General features: G+C 41.7%; 1 protein-coding gene across 7 annotated transcripts in view; it reads left to right on the top strand.

Annotated features, from left to right (window-relative positions):
- EPN2 (epsin 2) overlaps positions 1–18409 on the top strand; it is an 81007-nt gene that overhangs the window by 22389 nt on the left and 40209 nt on the right. The window lies entirely within an intron of this gene.

The raw sequence follows: 18409 nt of genomic DNA, 5'->3' as shown, positions 1-18409 counted from the left end.
AGTAGGATTGTTTTATGGGCTGCTTTTAATATCTATTTTTATGTGTTTTTGAAATACTTTTAAGTTTATGACCCCGATCCATTAGAATGCTTAAGCATATGAGTAGTCCTGTTGACTGGGGACTACTCAAATGCTTAAAGGTAAGTACTTTGCTGGACTTGGGCCTTGTCATTATCTTGGATAGCTAATCAAAATGTCTAAAATAAAAGAACAGTATTCTGAATTCAGCAATGGATTTTGTTCTATATACCTAAACGTACAAACTGGTCTGAATGCTACAGGATAGTTCAGCCAGTCTTCTTTTAACCTTTCGTGGTCTGTTTGCAAAGTTTATGATTCTTCTGCAGTCCTTTTTTATTCTCCTGAAATCATATTCACTAACTTTTCTATGAAGGGGTTTCTTTCTTTTTTTAAAAATGACTTGGAGGATAGGGAAGGGAAGCCTTGTGCTGTTTTCTATGACAGTACTACATACATGAAATATTTTGGGGGATTTTTAACATTAAAAATTCAGAGACTGAAAGCCTACCAGTTGGGAGGGAAAAGGATTTTCAGTTAGGGCTTTTGTCTACCCTAGAAGTCTGTACTGTAACTGGACACTGTAGTTAAAGTGGTGCACACCCCCCTCCACCGCCCCGTGTGAATGCAGTTATAGTGGTATAAAGGAGCTTTATACTGGCATAGCTATTCCTATAAGGACAGGTTTCAGAGTAACAGCCGTGTTAGTCTGTATTCGCAAAAAGAAAAGGAGTACTTGCGGCACCTGAGAGACTAACCAATTTATTTGAGCATAAGCTTTCGTGAACTACAGCTCACTTCATCGGATGCATACTGTGGAAAGTGTAGAAGATCTTCTTAGAGCTGTAGCTCACGAAAGCTTATGCTCAAATAAATTTGTTAGTCTCTAAGGTGCCACAAGTACTCCTTTTCTTTATTCCTATAAGGGAAGGGGAATAACTTTACCAGTGTGTCCTCTTTATAGCAGTATAGTTGTATTCACCCTAGGACAGGGGTTCTCAAGCTGGGGGTCGGGACCCCTCAGGGGGTTGTGAGGTTATTACATGGGGGGTCGTGAGCTGTCAGCCTCCACCTCAAACCCCGCTTTACCTCCAGCATTTATAATGGTGTTAAATATATAAACAAGTGTTTTTCATTTATAAGGGGGGGGGGGGGGTCGCACTCAGAGGCTTGCTATGTGAAAGGGGTCACCAGTACAATAGTTTGAGAACCACTGCCCTAGGACTTTTACAAGTATAACCATATTGGCTTTAAAAAATCAATCCTAACTGACATAATTATACCAGTAAAACTTTTAAGTATACTCCAGGGCTTTTGTTTTGACTCTTCAAAAAAAAACCAAAAACCCCCAAATCTTAAAGCCCCTTTTTAACTTCAGTGCCTAATAAACATGAGAGAGACTATGTTAAATGCATGAGGGTCATGAAGATCAACCTCTGCTGTATTTTTGTCAAAACCCCTGTTTTAATGATTTTTTTATTAAAAATAGTGACTCTTGCATCGATTTCTCTTCATGGAATACCCAAATAGGAGGGATTTAAGCTCCACCCCCTGCTGACACAACCGCTGTTTGCATGCTAAGCAGATGTAATAGCATTCCCATCTCAATCACACCTCTTTACTTACAGGTTGCTACATTGTTTTGAGTAAAGCTGTTATATTGCTACTCCCAGCCTAGAGGGCAGGGGAGAGGAAAAAACTCATTACAGCTTGGTGATTAACATATTCATGGCATTTGTCATGTCACTGTTTCACAGAAAACAGTTTAAAGAGCTGCTAAGGGTATAAGGGTGTGTCAAAAAGGCAAACATCAAGGAGGAATGAAAGTCAGAAGAAAAGTATTTAAAAATATTAGAGAGATTTAAAAACATACATGCTTACATATAAGAGCTGTTAAAAATTCAAAAAAAGTATTGGATGTCACCTTTAAAGATTTAACATGCTATTCATTTAAGATGTGGGAGCTCAGGATGTGGCCCACACAGTCTCTGTCTACACTGGCAAGTTTTTGTGTAGTAGGGCAGCTTTCTGCTCTGTAACTCCCAAGGTGTACACACTGCCACGCCACTTAGTGCGCAGAAACTGCACAGTTGCAGCGCTGTTTTAAAAAAAACAAAACAAAACAACCCCCCAACCCGATGAGAGGTGTACAGCTTTTTGTGCTGGGGGTACAGTGCTGCGGTGCCAGTGTAGAGAGCAAGAAGAGGGAGACAGTGTAGATAGCGAGAAGAGGGACTGAAACGAGAACGCAGCGTGTCAGAATGAAGCCACGGAGTAGCTCTTAGACGTTATGGAGCGCCAAGCGGACACGCTCCAGGCGATACTAGCTCTTCAAACCGAGCAGCTCCGTGCCTGCCCTCCCCTGCAGCTGCTGTTGCAAAACTTTTCCCCATGCACTCCCCAAACACTGCCAACACACTCTTACAACCTCCTGGCCCCAGTCTGTACCCGCTGCATTCCACTCCTGCCCCGTCACAGTCCAGCCCTACGGACTCCCAGTACCCACTGCACTCAACACTCGTCCCTCTGCAGTTTAGCCCTGCTGAAGTACAGTACCCGCTGCACTGTACTCCAAAGGAGAAGGTTGGATATGATACCTGGACATACACAAATCTTTAACCGTTCCGGGACCTCACCTCCTCCTTGGACCCTCCCTTCCCCTCAGTACTGATAATTTTTTTTTTGTTTTTCTTTCTCCTCCGGTTGTTGTTTTTTAATAAAAGAATTGTTTTGGTTTGAAAGCAACTTTTATTCCATTAGTTGAAAGCAAACAGAGCCCTGCAAAACAGGCAGTTTTCTTACACCTTCATAGTGCTTCGTCTGCACCAATCACAGTCACCTCCTAGCTTTACAAGCACTGCGCTCCCAAGCATAGCAACAAATATTAGTGGCTTTTAGCTTCAAATTGCTGTCTCAAGGCATTCTTGATCCTTATGGGCCTGTGCTGCACCCCTCTAATAGCCCTGGTCTCTGGCTGTTCAATTTCAGCCTCCAGGTGCTGAGCGTCAGCAGTCCAGCGCCGAGTGAAGCTTTCACCCTTCTCTTCACAAATATTATGGCGTGTACAGCACGCGGCTATAAGCTTAAGAATATTGTCGTCAGCCAAGTCAGCCTCCCATATAGACAGTGCCAGCGAGCCTTTAAAAGGCCACAAGCACACTCAACAGTCATTCTGCACTCGCTAAGCCTGTTGTTGAACCACTCCTTGCTGCTGTCAAGGTGTCCTGTGTATGGCTTCATAAGCCATGGCATTAAGGGGTAGACTTGGTCTCTCAGGGTCAGAGTGGGCATTTTGACTTCCCCTATTGTGATCTTTTGGTTTGGGAAGAAAGTCCCTGCTTGCAGCTTCCTGAACAGGCCAGTGTTCCAAAAGATGCTTGCGTCATGCACCTTTCCAGACCAGCCTGCGTTAATGTCTGTGAAATGCCCATGGTGATCCACAAGTGCCTGGAGAACCATTGAGAAATACCCTTTCCGATTAATGTACTCGGTGGCTAGGTTGTCTGGTGCCAGAATTGGAATATACTTGTCATCTATCAGTCCTCCGCAGTTAGGGAAACCCATTTGTGCAGAGCCATCCACAGTGTCACGCACGTTGCCCAGAGTTACGGTCTTTCGGAGCAGGATGTGATTAATGGCCCTGCACACTTCCGTCAACATGAGTCCAACGGTCGACTTTCCCACTATGAACTGGTTAGCAACCGATCAATAGCAGTCTGGAGTAGCCAGTTTCCACGCTGCAGTCACCACGCGCTTCTCCAACGACAGGGCAGCTCTCATTCTCGTGACCTTGCGCCGCAGGGCCGGGGTGAGCTCATCACAGTCTCATGAATGTGGCTTTCCTCATCTGAAAGTTCTGCAGCCACTGCTCATCATCCCAGACGTGCATGACGATGTGATCCCACCACTCGGTGCTTGTTTCCTAAGCCCAAAGGCGGAGTTCCACTGTGGTCAGCACCTCCGTGAATGCCACAAGCAATCTTGTGTCGTAGCTACTACATGTGGCAAGATCAATGTCGCACTCCTCTTGCCTTTGTAGTTTAAGGAATAATTCCACTGCCACTCGTGATGTGTTAGAGTGAGCAGCATATTGATCAACAATGCAGGATCCGTTCCTGCAGAGCGTGCAGTACACAAACGGTTGAAAGATGGCGCCAAATGTGGACGGAAGCACAGGGATTGCTGGGGTGCGAAGCGATGCATCACGGGGCATTGGGACAAGACCCAGTATGTCCCGTGACCCCCTCCGCCTTCCCACAACTCCTAGCGGCAGAAGAGGAAGAGATGCTTTGTGGGATAGCTGCCCGGAGTGCACCGCTCCGAATATTGCTGCACCCGTGAACACGCTATTGCGCAGGCAGCTGACAGTGTGAACGCACAACAGCGGTTTCCCTTCAGCGTTCTCTGAGCGGCACGATAACTCTGCCAGTGTAGACATATACTTATATACTGAGGCATTGTCCGTGCCAGAGAAGTTCTTGAAAATTTCACCATTCATGCTAACATTGGTTCAGTTTTACCTCTTTCGACACTGGGAGTGCTAATGTAATCAGCCTGTTGGTTTCTGACACCATTTTCAGCACCATTTAATTGGTCTTGCTGTGAGCTGAGTTAGATGGCATGATGCTGAAAATGATGCCAGTGGCCACTGGCTGATTCTTTTAGTACTTCCAATTTTTTCCCCAAGAACTTCCCTAGTGTAGACAAGGTTTTACTGTACACAAGGCTATAGATAGGTGAATAAATGGTGCTGAATCTTTTGTGCACAAGCTGAACTGGTGCTGATATCAGTAAGAGTAAACAGAAATAAGCTCAGCTGAGCACTGTTTTGGAAACTATGGTTAATTCTTGGATTGACCTGCAAGAAGTACTCTGCCAAAACCAGGGAAGATCAGATGTGACATTCCTGACATCTGTAAGGTTTAAAAAAACAGAATAGTTCTCTTCCATGCTTTTGTTGGAAGACCAGTCAGGTAATTTTTATACATCCTGCAGAAACACATAATGTAAAAAAAATGCAATTACTCCCCTCCATCCCACCCCCCACCCCCCCCCCCGTTTTCAGATCACCTTTAAGACTGTAGCAGTTTCCCATCTTTGACAACCTGTCCTTCCTATTCCCATCCTAATGCTCTGTCCATAGAAGTGGAACAACAGTGAATTTAAAGTACTTCTACCTTTCTGTTATGCTAATTTTTGAAACATCAGCAAGTAAGTGTTTGTTTTGTTAACTTTAGCTGCTCTCTTGTGTTCAGAGCACTATTAGCATTTAGGAAAAAACTCTCCTTGTGGTAGAGTAAGGAGACTGTCAGTCCGTAGCTCTGTAAAATGGATAACATGGACGGATCTGAGAAGGTTGAGTCAAAATCCAAGGCACTGTAACATTTGCAACAGTCTTGTGTTAAGGAAACAATGGAGTTCTTGTTTACAAACTGAAACCTCAATTTAATATTTAACAATATCTGATTTAAACATTGACAAGCAGAGGAAGGCGTGGTCCCGCATACCCTTTGCAGGTAAATGGACAATGTCAACTTCTTGAGAGCAGGCTGATGATGACCCTACTAAGGAAAAAGATGTCATCTGCTGCAGCTCTGTCAAGTATTTGATTGGCATGGAAACACTACCAAGCACTTCAAAGGGGATAACAAAATTGAGGGTGATCTTAATACACCCATTCCCCCTCCTTTAATGAAATGGTTGCTGTCAGCTTAACGCAGATATGCTGGAATTTTACCAGCTCAAAATGCAGTCAATAGTAGATTCAGCACGATGTACCCACACATTTAGGGGCAGTATTGACAGATTCATAGCCCCCTCTGCCAGTAGATGGACATCAATAGGTTAGAGCAGTGGTTCTCAACCTGCGGCCCAATCAGCACACAGCTGCAGCCCATGTGACATCGTCAGGGCCATACATGTAGTGTGTGTGTATATATGTGTGTGTGTGTGGCCCATATAACACACAGAGAGAGCTGCATATGCCGCCCACAATGGTAAATAGGTTGAGATTCACTGAGTTAGTCTCCTGTGCAATTTGACTGGATATAATGGAACGCCTTGTGGGGAGGTAGGGGGAGGGGAGGAAAGAGGGTATTGGGGGAGGGGTCTCTAAGCAAAAGAGTAAAATGGCCAAAAAGCACAAGAGCAAGCTTGGCTGCCCCTTCCTCATCTGAGGAGGGAGAGTTCATTCAGAGAAGGAGGAATCTGACAAATGCATGATTAAGAGAATAACACTCTGGGAGTATCTCCAGAACAAGAGGAAGAGAGTGAAAGAAAACTCTTTTCTTTTTTAAAATAAAAAAGAAAGGCTTCATGCTTTTTCATTCCATATTCCTCCTCCTCCTTGTCCTGTCAATTGTGGTCAGCGGCTCTTGTTCTTCATCTCTAAGTTTTCTTGTCAGAGGAGTCCTCTAAGCTGACACCATTGACCTACCCATGTCTACTGTGGGGTTAGGTCAACCTATCTATGTTGCATCGGGTGTAAAATTTTTCACAGCCTTGAGTGATATAGCTAGGTTGATCTAATTTTTAGGTGTAGACCAGGCCTTGTCTTCACTACAGAGTCAGCCTGGGCTCTTACCAGTGGTGCAAGTAGAAATAATTTCTTGCTGGTACTGCACTCATGGGAGGGACACAAGGGAGAGGGTCATGTGACTCCTCTCTGCCCTGCCCCCAGCCGGGGGACCCCATGCTCTCCCCGTCCCCTCTGACACCCCCCTTTGTATATACAAACATCAACATGCATAACTTCTCACTCCCCCCCAAATATGTAGTATTCAATTTGTTTATATGGGAGTTGGGTGAGGAGCCATTTCAGCATAGGTATGACTTATTAAAGGACAAATTTTAAGTAGAACTGTATCCTAAACTGCTTTATGGTATTGTACCCCAACATTGCATTTCAATGGGGGTTTCAACTTCCTTTTTAGGAACAGACTCCTGAAACTGTTATCAGTTCACAAAAGGGGTCCATAGTCCTGCAAATAGTCCCATTGTCTTCAGTGGGATTGATCAAATGTTTAAGGATTTACAGGCTTAGGTTCCAAGTTTCTAAGTTGTTCTGGACGAAACTGACCATGCCTGAGCTGTCAGATTGGATGGAGCTTCATTTGAATAAAGGTGGGCAGATGTGTGATAAGTCTTAGCTCCATTGCTAAGATGAGGAACGTATTTTCAGCAAAGTTCTTGGTAGATTCCTGAGGCAGCTGGTTTAAGGCCGCCAGTGTCCGGCATTATAATCTTCACTTATAGTTCTCTCACCCACAAAACTGGAAAATGAGGCATTTGTTTTCTTTGTTTTGCTGCTCCAGTTCCAGTTAACAGAATGCATGTTAGACTAGTTTGGCTGCAAAGAAGAATTCTGTGTACACTGGGGACAACACCTGATTCCCGTCAGGCTGCAGAGCTGGGCTGACATCAGAATCCAAACATCCTCTGGTCAGTACAAGCAGAGGAATTCCTCAAATGATTTTGACTTGATGTGATGCAGTATGGATGTCATGGATAATTCAGACCAATGGGGAGAAACAGAATCAAGAACACTGTTTAAACACCTTCCGTCCCCCCACTCCTCTCCTCTTGAGGACTCCTGACCAACGTAACAGCACAATACATATACTAACAAACTTAAAGCCTTTGTTTAAGTTTGTTAGCATATGTATTGTGCTGTTAAAGCCATATAAAGAATGAATGCCCTTTAAGGAGCAGAGCGCAGCTCCCTGACTGGAAGGGAGGGCTAGCCCCACGTCTTTCCGGTACCCCGTATCTGCTGAAAATTTCTTGCCGGTACTGCGTACTGGAGAGTACCACCCTACTTGCGCTCCTGTCCTTTACTCAGGTACTGTTGCCAACCATCTCCTGTCCACACATACAGTCCTCTGGCTTGAGTCTGCTGGTACTTTATGCTCTGCATTTTAGGATGGGCCAGGTCAGAAGGAGATTACTTTGACGAATAAAAACTGCTGCTCTTCCATACCTGTATGGTATGAAGCAGTTGAACTGGGTGAAGGAAATCTAAAACTCAGAGTGAATAGTTCGACAGGCTGAATTGATTCGTGCTGGAATGTTAATTGAATTTTGAGCTGAATATTCCACGGCAACATTTGTTGTTTAATTAGTTGTATCACTGTAATGCCTGGGAGCCCAATTTATGGTCCAGGACCCCATTATGCTAGATAGTGTACAAACTTCTGCCTTGTATTCATTTGGAATTCCAAGACAAGTGTTGAGTTTGCTTAAAAATCACATTAATTCTGTAACCAAAATCTAGCTTGAAACTATCAGAAGTTGTAAATTTGACCCACAGACTCCTTTAGATAGGTAAGATGCTAGAACACTATCTAGAAAGAAAAACTGTTTTTGTCTGGATTAAGACCTCAATATGCACAGATTTAGCTGCAATTCAAAATAACAGTAATAGTTTTATGGTGAAAGCCCAATGTATAGCAGAAAATGTACATAATTTTCAGTGGCTAAAATTTTGAGCTAATTATATGATGTGAGCACACTGAATACTTCAGATAGATGTGTTTACACCTTAATTCACATTTTCTCTTGATAAGAAGTTTACTTTTGCTTTGCAGGCTTCTTAACTTCTGAAACAACAGGCACACTTCATTAACCGGTAATATATTCTAAAGGAAATGTCCTCCTACAGGTATAGCCCCAACATGCCTTAATTTTCTCTCCCCATGTTCTTTTGAAAGTCTCCCTCCACCTTTATTTCAGTCTAAAATAACACCCAAGTAGACATGGTAATCTGCATTTATTTCAGATTTCTACACTTCTTTTCTAATTTTGGAGTACACAGTATAATTTTGGTTATTTTCCTTACCCTTTACTAAGGGGAAACTGAAGTGCTCTCATTCAGGTAGGTATTTTCTGTTGTACTATTACTATTGCATTAATCTGCATTTAGAATGTTTGGCTCAGTGCATAATGGCTTGACCTATACTCATCTACAGTTCTATCGTCTTCTATTATTCATTACCTGTCCAGTAGTCTCTGTATTACTAGTGAGAAATAAAGCAAAACATGAAATGAAGCTTGTGTACTGTCAGTGACACTTGACCTAGCCATAGGCAAAGGAATGTGTTGTTTTTAAAGAGACTCTGCCAAAGCTTGTAAGTCTAAAATTAGATCTACTATGTAGCTGTGACTTGGATCATTTGTCGTGATCTGCTCCACTCTTCCAGAGAGTGTTGCGCTGTATTCATTCTGGAACACAGTTGTTTTTCTTTTCAGTAATACCACTTGTGTTACAGGCTGCAGAATGAAACATATAAATCAAGTCCTGAATCAAAGTGACCAGGTGATTCATTTATGTTCAGGCACAAAGTGAAACTTGCCAATCATTTTTTCCTTTTCAGTAAGCTATTCTGGTATGTAGTGATACTGTACATAGAGAACTCAGCTATTATAACAGATGATAGGTCCTTTAAAATTGCATGTAATAAAAAGTGGGTTTGATAAAATATCTGATTAATGTGGGCAGGGATTTAGCTACGCAATGGCTGTCCATATACCGTGATAAAAATTAAAGATAAAATGATCCCTTGGAGCTTCAGGCTCTGCTGAAAAATCAGCGTGGAATCTAACAATCTTGTAAATCCTGAATATGCAGACATTTGGAGAAGCATATCTTTGTGCGCCAACTCTTTCTTTAAAGAAACCCTTTGGCCACCTGTGCTTCATGAAAGCTGGCTTTGTCCTCTTGTTTATGAAAGGGGAGTGGAAAGCTTCCAAAATGTGGCTTTTGAGTCCCCCCCCCCCCCCCCAAAAAAAAAAAAAAAATTAAAAGTTTAAAGAAGGCCCATGTTTAGACCTCAGAGAAGGGGGACTGATTTTTCTCTTGAATTGAACCCTTAGTCAATCCCTGCCTCTAATTAGCTTTCTTAAATAATGTGTGAGGGAGATTGAAGAAGGGTATGGGGCTGGCAGTAAGTTCAGTGCCTTCATTCTAGTGCTTTGTTATGAATCAGTAGGTTTTCTTCTGCTGTACAAAAGCACTGGAAAGCTAATATATATCCTTATTGTCTTTTATGCATTGTGCTAAGCTTCATAGCTTCTTTTAATAATCTTCTGTGAGGCATTACAAAGTACAATTGCTCCTTTTCCTGTTTGGCTGTGGAAACAAGTGTTTGTATTAGAGTACTTGAATGTGGACTAGGAAATACAACAATACCCATTTGGTTATCTATTCATTCTATAAGAATTGTTTATGAATATGGCAAATCTGTGAAACAGAATCAGTTTGAGCCTGAGGATATCTTTCAAAGTGGTGTGGAGTTAGAGAATGAAATCTAAAATATTTGAAGCCATATAGGACTATAAGCATATATCCAGTATTAGAAAATGTATTTGCATACCATCATTTTTCTGGACTGTCTTATTAGCAGGGTGGATTTGATTTAAATCAAATTGATTAAATCACGAGTCAGGAAGACTCGATTTGATTATGGATTTCTACATAAAAGTGCATTCTTGTTGGTTGTTATAGCCGTAATACGTATTCTTCACAACTCAGAGATAGATGTAGGTTTCATTTTTAGAAGGTACACACTATACATTTTTAAAGTGATTGATTTTGAAAACTTTTCGGATTAGTTTTACAGCTATATCAGAAAATGAATGATTGGTTATTTCATTTACCAAAGGTAAATTGAAGCAGATATTTATGAAGTCATTGGGAGGTGAACTATCTCCAATTCAACAGGTTAATCATTAATATTTGGAGGATTTTCATGCCATGCTGTATGAGGAGGAGAACATCACCTGACAGATATTTAAATTGTTTTATTTAACTAAAACAACAACGTTCTATATTCTGGATTTTTTTCTTCAACAGAAAACATATAATATTTTAACAAAACAAGCATATGAATTTTTGAATTTAGCTAAACATTCAAGTTTTTTAAAATCAGGTTTGTTCTTGTTAAAATTGTTTAACTAAAATAGTTAAATGAATTTTTTTGTTAAACAAAAATTAAATAGACTACGTCAGCCAGGTGAACATGAGAAACTTACAATATTGGCTTCTGCAGCTAACTCAGTCGTCTTCACCTTCATTTTCTTGTTTGTTCATAATCTAGAAAAGAAAAACAAGCTTTCCTGCTTTTTCAGGTCCCAAACGATTTCTCAGTTTGGAATGAATTAGTCCAAAGGAGGAAAATATTCTTTCTACACCAGCAGAAGCAGCTACTGCTGTTAAAAGTGAGATTAACACTTCAACAGTCTCTGAATCCAAGTGCTTAAGTGACTTCCACCAATTCACTGGTGTTACTTTCTTTAAAACATCATCAGCAAACATATATTTCTTGAATGGTTCTTATTCCCAAACTGGGTCTCTTTTACAGCCTGCTGCCATTATAAGTTTTCCCTTCTAGTGAGAGAATGGTATGGTAGATCTCAAAATCAATGAAGGCTATACCCAGAAAGATCTCAAGACTTCTGGAATATGCTGCTAAAGCAGTTTCACTTTTATTTCTACTGCCTGTCCCTCCCTTATCACATTTATCTCCAGACTTTTTCTCCTTGTCCAGGTCTGTTCCGCTCCCCAACAATCTTCTGTTCATTGAACTTTTTGAAACTTTGCACTTTTAGAGAGAGGTAAGGGATTGACTCTGTGTACACAAATTTGCAGAGGGACAATAGGGTTGAGGTCTGCTATTTCTCATATCTTTCTATCCATCCATCCATCCATCTACCTACCAACCAACATTTGTGCTGTTAACAAGCATGTTATCTCTGGAGACCCAAATCCACAGTTTGAAAACTGCAAAACTAAGCATCTCTGATGGTATCTTCTAGACTGAGCACTGAGTCCCATTGGGTAGGTAGAAAGATTATCCTAAATAATCTATACAGAAGCCCCTGGAGCCCCATAAGATTGGGCCCCTAATCCATGAACTATTGGAACTCATTTACAAAACTTTTCTTAAATATTACATGAATATTTTATCTCATACTATGGAATTAGAATTTATAATTCCTATTCCATGATGAGATATCTTTGAGCTATAATATATCTTAATTAAAACTATCTTTAGATAGGTTTTTTCCCTCAAAAAGCATTTTATCAAAAAAATCGGATTTTTTTTTTAAATCATTGATTTTTATCCACCCTGCTTATTTGTGTATTCTGACTAAACTCCTTCACGGCAGGTATTAATGTATTAAGTAAAGGTAGTCTTCTTTTTTTCTCTGTGGAAAGTGAGGACTTTTCACACAGTGTAGCTACTAAATTATAAGACAATTTACTTGCATCTTCCAGGGAGCATTAAAATGTAAGCAAAACGATGTTCCAAAATTTAGCAACTGGTATTAATAGCTGTATTAAGCAATGGTGTGTAATAACATGGTTTGTCCTGAAGATTTACAAAATGGATTTTAATATAGCAGTATAGGATTTGCCATAGTGGATGTTATCACTAGTCTTTCCAGTCCGGTATTACCAGGTTGCTACTTCAAGTTATAAAACACAAATCTGTGTATGTGGTGGGAGGAAGGAAGAGTTAACCTTAACTTCACCAGTTCCTGACTTGAACGCTTTACTTCGAAACTGAGAGAGAGACAGTGGGGAGGTAATATCTTTTATTGGACCAACTTCTGTTGGTGTAGAAGATACAAGCTTTTGAGCTACACAGAGTTCTTCAGCTCTTTTTAGCTCAAAAAGCACGTACTCTCCACCAACAGTAGTTGGTCCAATAAAAAGTTACCTCTTCTACCTTGTCTTTCTCTCATCCTGCGACCAACACAGCTACAATAACACTGCAAAATTACTTTGGAACTGTAATATTCCCAATTAGTTTTTGTGTGAAACTTTAGGGATAATATAACAACTGATAAGTATTAGCTTCATTCGAGTTGCTCCTGCTTGTCTTAGGGTCTATATTTGACTCAGCTAGCTTGATGTTAAAATATGTGGCATAAGGCATGTCTTACGGGAGGCAGCATGTGGATGAAGCAATTGGACTGAGAGTTGGGAGACCTGGGTTCTGTTTTTATCTCTGCCACTTGCCTGCTGTGTGACCTTGGGCAAGTCAGTTCACTGTGCCTCTGTGTCCCCTTGCACCCTCTGTCTTATCTAGTTGTTTTGTAAACTCTTTGGGGACAGAGACTGTCTGTCACTGCGGGTACAGTGTGTAGCACAACGGGGATCTTGGCTGTGGCCTCTAGGCTCTACAGTAATACCAATATTTTCGCATTAAGAGTTAGTCACGAATGAATGGGGCTGGGGTTTGAGGATCTCTGGTACTACTAATAAAATGTATTGTTTTGTATTGTATAGTTGTGTAAACCACTCCTGTCCGTGTACTTGAAACTGCACACACAGCACTGTACAGATGTTACATTAATCCATTGTGTATTTCACTTTTCTAGAATATGAACACATTTTTAGCTATGTCTGGCTAAATCCCTTTTTATGAATGTAATCTGAATCTTTGTGAGGAAATTTGCAGATCTCCCTTTCTTGTGGGAAAAATTGGATATTTTTGTTAAAATATCTTGTTTGTAGAAATGTGTGCAGTTTAACGTGTTTGATAACTCTCTCCTGAAGTAATGTGATAATTAGTACCAACAGGTCAAAAAGGGCATTTTTTTCTCATATGTACTGATAGTAATGACTAATCTAGCTTGTATGTGTATTTCTTCCTCCCAGTATGTCCTCCAGCTAAAATCTGGTGTCTGTGGTCTGGCTATTTTAGTTTTAGTAATATTGAAAACCTTGACGCTAACGTCTGCTTGATATGAAAGGGATATTTACACCTGTATTTTTTTCAGTTTTAGTTGCATACTTAACTTGACCCTGTTTAAATTTTCTTACTGAGTTTCTTGCTTTGAGTGAAGGCTATTTTATCAGTGTAGACCAGAGGTCGGCAACCTGTCAGAAGTGGTGTGCCGAGTCTTCATTTATTCACTCTAATTGAAGGTTTCGCGTGCCAGTAATACATTTTAACGTTTTTAGAAGGTCTTTCTCTATAAGTCTATATTATGTGACTAAACTACTGTTGTATGTAAAATAAACAAGGTTTTAAAAACGTTTAAGAAGCTTCATTTAAAGTTAAATTAAAATGCAGATCTTATCAGTTTAGTGCAGTGGTTCTTAACCTGGGGTGCACGATGCCCTTTCTGGGGGTGCGAGACATGTGAGATTTTTTTAGAAGGTAAATCATTGAAAACACAAATTAAGTACAGGCACATAAGTACAACTACTTTGTTTCATCAAACCTATGTATTTATTAACATTATACATTTTTTAACGATTACTGTAATATACAAACAAAGTTTTAAAGTTTTTAAGCTAATGTAGTGTGATTTTTGATAAAGGGTGAGAGAACATATTTTGAGAACTCCAGCCCATCAGCGGGCTGAGCGGGGCCAGGTGTAGTGTATTAAATTGCTCCCCATAGGAATGTGCTACTTATGGTGTACTACTTACGGCTGCCAGTCCTGATGCTCTGAGCGGCATGGTAAGGGGATGGGGAACAGGGGTGGTTGGATATTCGTGGGAGTCCTGGCGGGCCTGTCAGGGGTTGGAGGTGGGGAAAGGGGTTGGGGCAGACAGGGAGCAGGGGGGGCTTGGATGGGGGGATGGGGTCCCAGGGCGTGGTTGGGGTGGGGGGTCCCAGGAGGGGGTGGTCAGGGGACAAGGAGCGGGGGGGGGGGGGTGTTGGATGGGTCAGGGGTTATGAGGGGGGCAGTCAGGGGGCGGGAAGTGGGCCAGCTGTTTGGGGAGGCACAGCCTTCCTTACGCCGGTGTAGTGTATTAAATGTCTCCCCGTAGGAATGTATTACTTGCGGAGCACCAGGACTGGCGGCCGTAAGCAGTACATTCCTATGGGGAGAAATGTAAGACACTGCACCGGTGGACAGAACCCCAGCCCGCCGCCCGTCTGGGGTTCTGTCCGCCAGCTCCTGCCAGCCGGGGTCCCGGCCGCCAGCCCCACTCAGCCTGCTGCAGGCCTGGGGTTCCGTTCACCCAGGCCGGCAGCGGGCTGAGTGCGGGTGGCGGCCGGGACCTCGGCTGACAGCAGCGTGCCGGTAAAAATCGGCTTGCGTGCTGCCTTTGGCACACGTGCCGCAAGTTGCCAACCCCTGGTGTAGACAAACTTCAGTGTGTGGCTTTACATTTCAGACAACTCAGTGGATTCTATTGAAATCTGTACATTAGGTGGATTTATATTGCTTCTCTTTTGAATTAAGTTTTATTAATGTCTGTGTGCATTGGCCTCATTTCTGTGTTTGTCTTAGCAAACTAAAGATGGTGGTTTATCTCTTGTGAATTTCATTTAGTCTCTTGGTTCAGATCTGATAGGCAGAAATAGTCAAGAGTCCTTCCATCTGCATTCAGTATCTGAATAACTGTCATGAGGAGAATCCTTCAGGGTTATACATATCATGAAAGTGTTTGAAGGACCTAAAGGAAATTGAGAAATTAGATATTCTCATAGAATCATAGAATCATAGAATATCAGGGTTGGAAGGGACCCCAGAAGGTCATCTCGTCCAACCCCCTGCTCGAAGTAGGACCAATTCCCAGTTAAATCATCCCAGCCAGGACTTTGTCAAGCCTGACCTTAAAAACCTCTAAGGAAGGAGATTCTACCACCTCCCTAGGTAACGCATTCCAGTGTTTCACCACCCTCTTAGTGAAAAAGTTTTTCCTAATATCCAATCTAAACCTCCCCCATTGCAACTTGAGACCATTACTCCTCGTTCTGTCATCTGCTACCATTGAGAACAGTCTAGAGCCATCCTCTTTGGAACCCCCTTTCAGGTAGTTGAAAGCAGCTATCAAATCCCCCCTCATTCTTCTCTTCTGCAGACTAAACAATCCCAGCTCCCTCAGCCTCTCCTCATAAGTCATGTGCTCTAGACCCCTAATCATTTTTGTTGCCCTTCGCTGGACTCTCTCCAATTTATCCACATCCTTCTTGTAGTGTGGGGCCCAAAACTGGACACAGTACTCCAGATGAGGCCTCACCAGTGTCGAATAGAGGGGAACGATCACGTCCCTCGATCTGCTCGCTATGCCCCTACTTATACATCCCAAAATGCCATTGGCCTTCTTGGCAACAAGGGCACACTGCTGACTCATATCCAGCTTCTCGTCCACTGTCACCCCTAGGTCCTTTTCCGCAGAACTGCTGCCTAGCCATTCGGTCCCTAGTCTGTAGCGGTGCATTGGATTCTTCCATCCTAAGTGCAGGACCCTGCACTTATCCTTATTGAACCTCATCAGATTTCTTTTGGCCCAATCCTCCAATTTGTCTAGGTCCTTCTGTATCCTATCCCTCCCCTCCAGCGTATCTACCACTCCTCCCAGTTTAGTATCATCTGCAAATTTGCTGAGAGTGCAATCCACACCATCCTCCAAATCATTTATGAAGATATTGAACAAAACCGGCCCCAGGACCGACCCCTGGGGCACTCCACTTGACACCGGCTGCCAACTAGACATGGAGCCATTGATCACTACCCGTTGAGCCCGACAATCTAGCCAGCTTTCTACCCACCTTATAGTGCATTCATCCAGCCCATACTTCCTTAACTTGCTGACAAGAATACTGTGGGAGACCGTGTCAAAAGCTTTGCTAAAGTCAAGAAACAATACATCCACTGCTTTCCCTTCATCCACAGAACCAGTAATCTCATCATAAAAGGCGATTAGATTAGTCAGGCATGACCTTCCCTTGGTGAATCCATGCTGACTGTTCCTGATCACTTTCCTCTCATGTAAGTGCTTCAGGATTGATTCTTTGAGGACCTGCTCCATGATTTTTCCAGGGACTGAGGTGAGGCTGACTGGCCTGTAGTTCCCAGGATCCTCCTTCTTCCCTTTTTTAAAGATTGGCACTACATTAGCCTTTTTCCAGTCATCCGGGACTTCCCCCGTTCGCCACGAGTTCATCACCCCACCCCCAAGATTACTCCTGACATTACAGGTAAACTTTAGTTTTCTCTCTTCAGAATTGCATATTCCATTCCTATTTGTACAAAAGGTGACAAAATTATTAGAAAATAGAGAAAAAGTGGCCCACTGTGATAGGCAGCAATATTAGGTGGATGAAATTTTGGGGGCCTCAGTTAAAAAAAAGAAACCACCACCAACAAAAAGCCTTAGCTATCCCTTTTAAGAAATCTGTTCATGTTGGTGGTCCCTGCAGCTGCTTTTTGCAAAGAGCAATAACTGTAATAAACAGGTTTTACTTTTTGCTGCAGTTGCAATTATACTGTTTACAATGGGGACTGTGATTTTTTGTTGAAGTTGCAAGTATATTGTACTTTGTATTCGTTCATTGGTGAGATGCTAATTCACTAAGGCCTCTTAAAAGAATCCTAAATTTTCTGTGAAAATAATTGTTTTCTATGAAACCAACTAATCATGCGTTAAAAATGTTCTTTCTTTATCAAATGGCGATATTTAACTTTTATCTCAAAGGCTGTTCTCATATTCTCCAAACGTTAAGGTCAAGTAAAATATTAATTTCATAGGAATGGGGAAGCAGGTGAGTTGTGTATCTTTTAGTGTTTGCTTTATGAAGTGCCCAAGAACTTGATTTATTGCTAGTGACAAAATAACTGAAAAAATGAAATTAAACTCTTGGCACATTTTTATTTTAGGTAAAGCGAATTAACACAAGATGGTCCTTCCCCCAAGCCCTTCTTTGCTATTTTTAATAGGATAAAATGAAAGTCACTCAAAATACTAGATTTCAGAGTAGCAAAAAGTGGAATAGCTGGACCAGGGAGGCAAAATGTTTCTAAACTTACCACTGGGTCAAAAAAGGTAACATGTTAATGACTGGACTCAGCACTGTTTTGCTGACTCATATCAAACAAAGCTATTTAATTAGCAATTGAAATTGCATAATTATTTCAAGGTATGAATATGTAAAGTATCTGAATGCTAGAGTTTGCACTGTGTAGCAATCTTATAATTTTCTATAGAAGTACAAATGATCAAATGAAGTCTTTTAATTTTGTTGAAGAGCTAAGACCACCTTTGTTTCTGCTGCACCTAATTCAGTGTGCTCACTTATTAATATAGCAAACAATTTCATATTTTTCAAAGTGTTCCTCTTTAGATCCCTTTATTCTATTCTGTCTGCTGCAGGTTTACCACTTGTGCCTGTAACATATGCCACTTTCTGTTGCTACTGCAGCACATCCTTCAAACTGGGAGAATTAGGCTATAATCAAATAGAGTTCCCATCACATGCCAGAGCGTATACGCATAGTGCAAACTCACTCATTTCCAGTGTTTTGGCTTTATTGGTAACTCAAAAATAAATAAAACATCCTCAACCTCAGCTTTTCCCCCAAACTTTGGATTCCCTGCAGACCACCTTTGTATTGAGAGAGGCTTCAAATCCCACTTGTATCT

Source organism: Chelonia mydas, chromosome 10 (genome assembly GCF_015237465.2).
Source record: "Chelonia mydas isolate rCheMyd1 chromosome 10, rCheMyd1.pri.v2, whole genome shotgun sequence".
NCBI lineage: Eukaryota > Metazoa > Chordata > Testudines > Cheloniidae > Chelonia > Chelonia mydas.
This window is presented reverse-complemented; position numbering and strand designations above follow the sequence as displayed.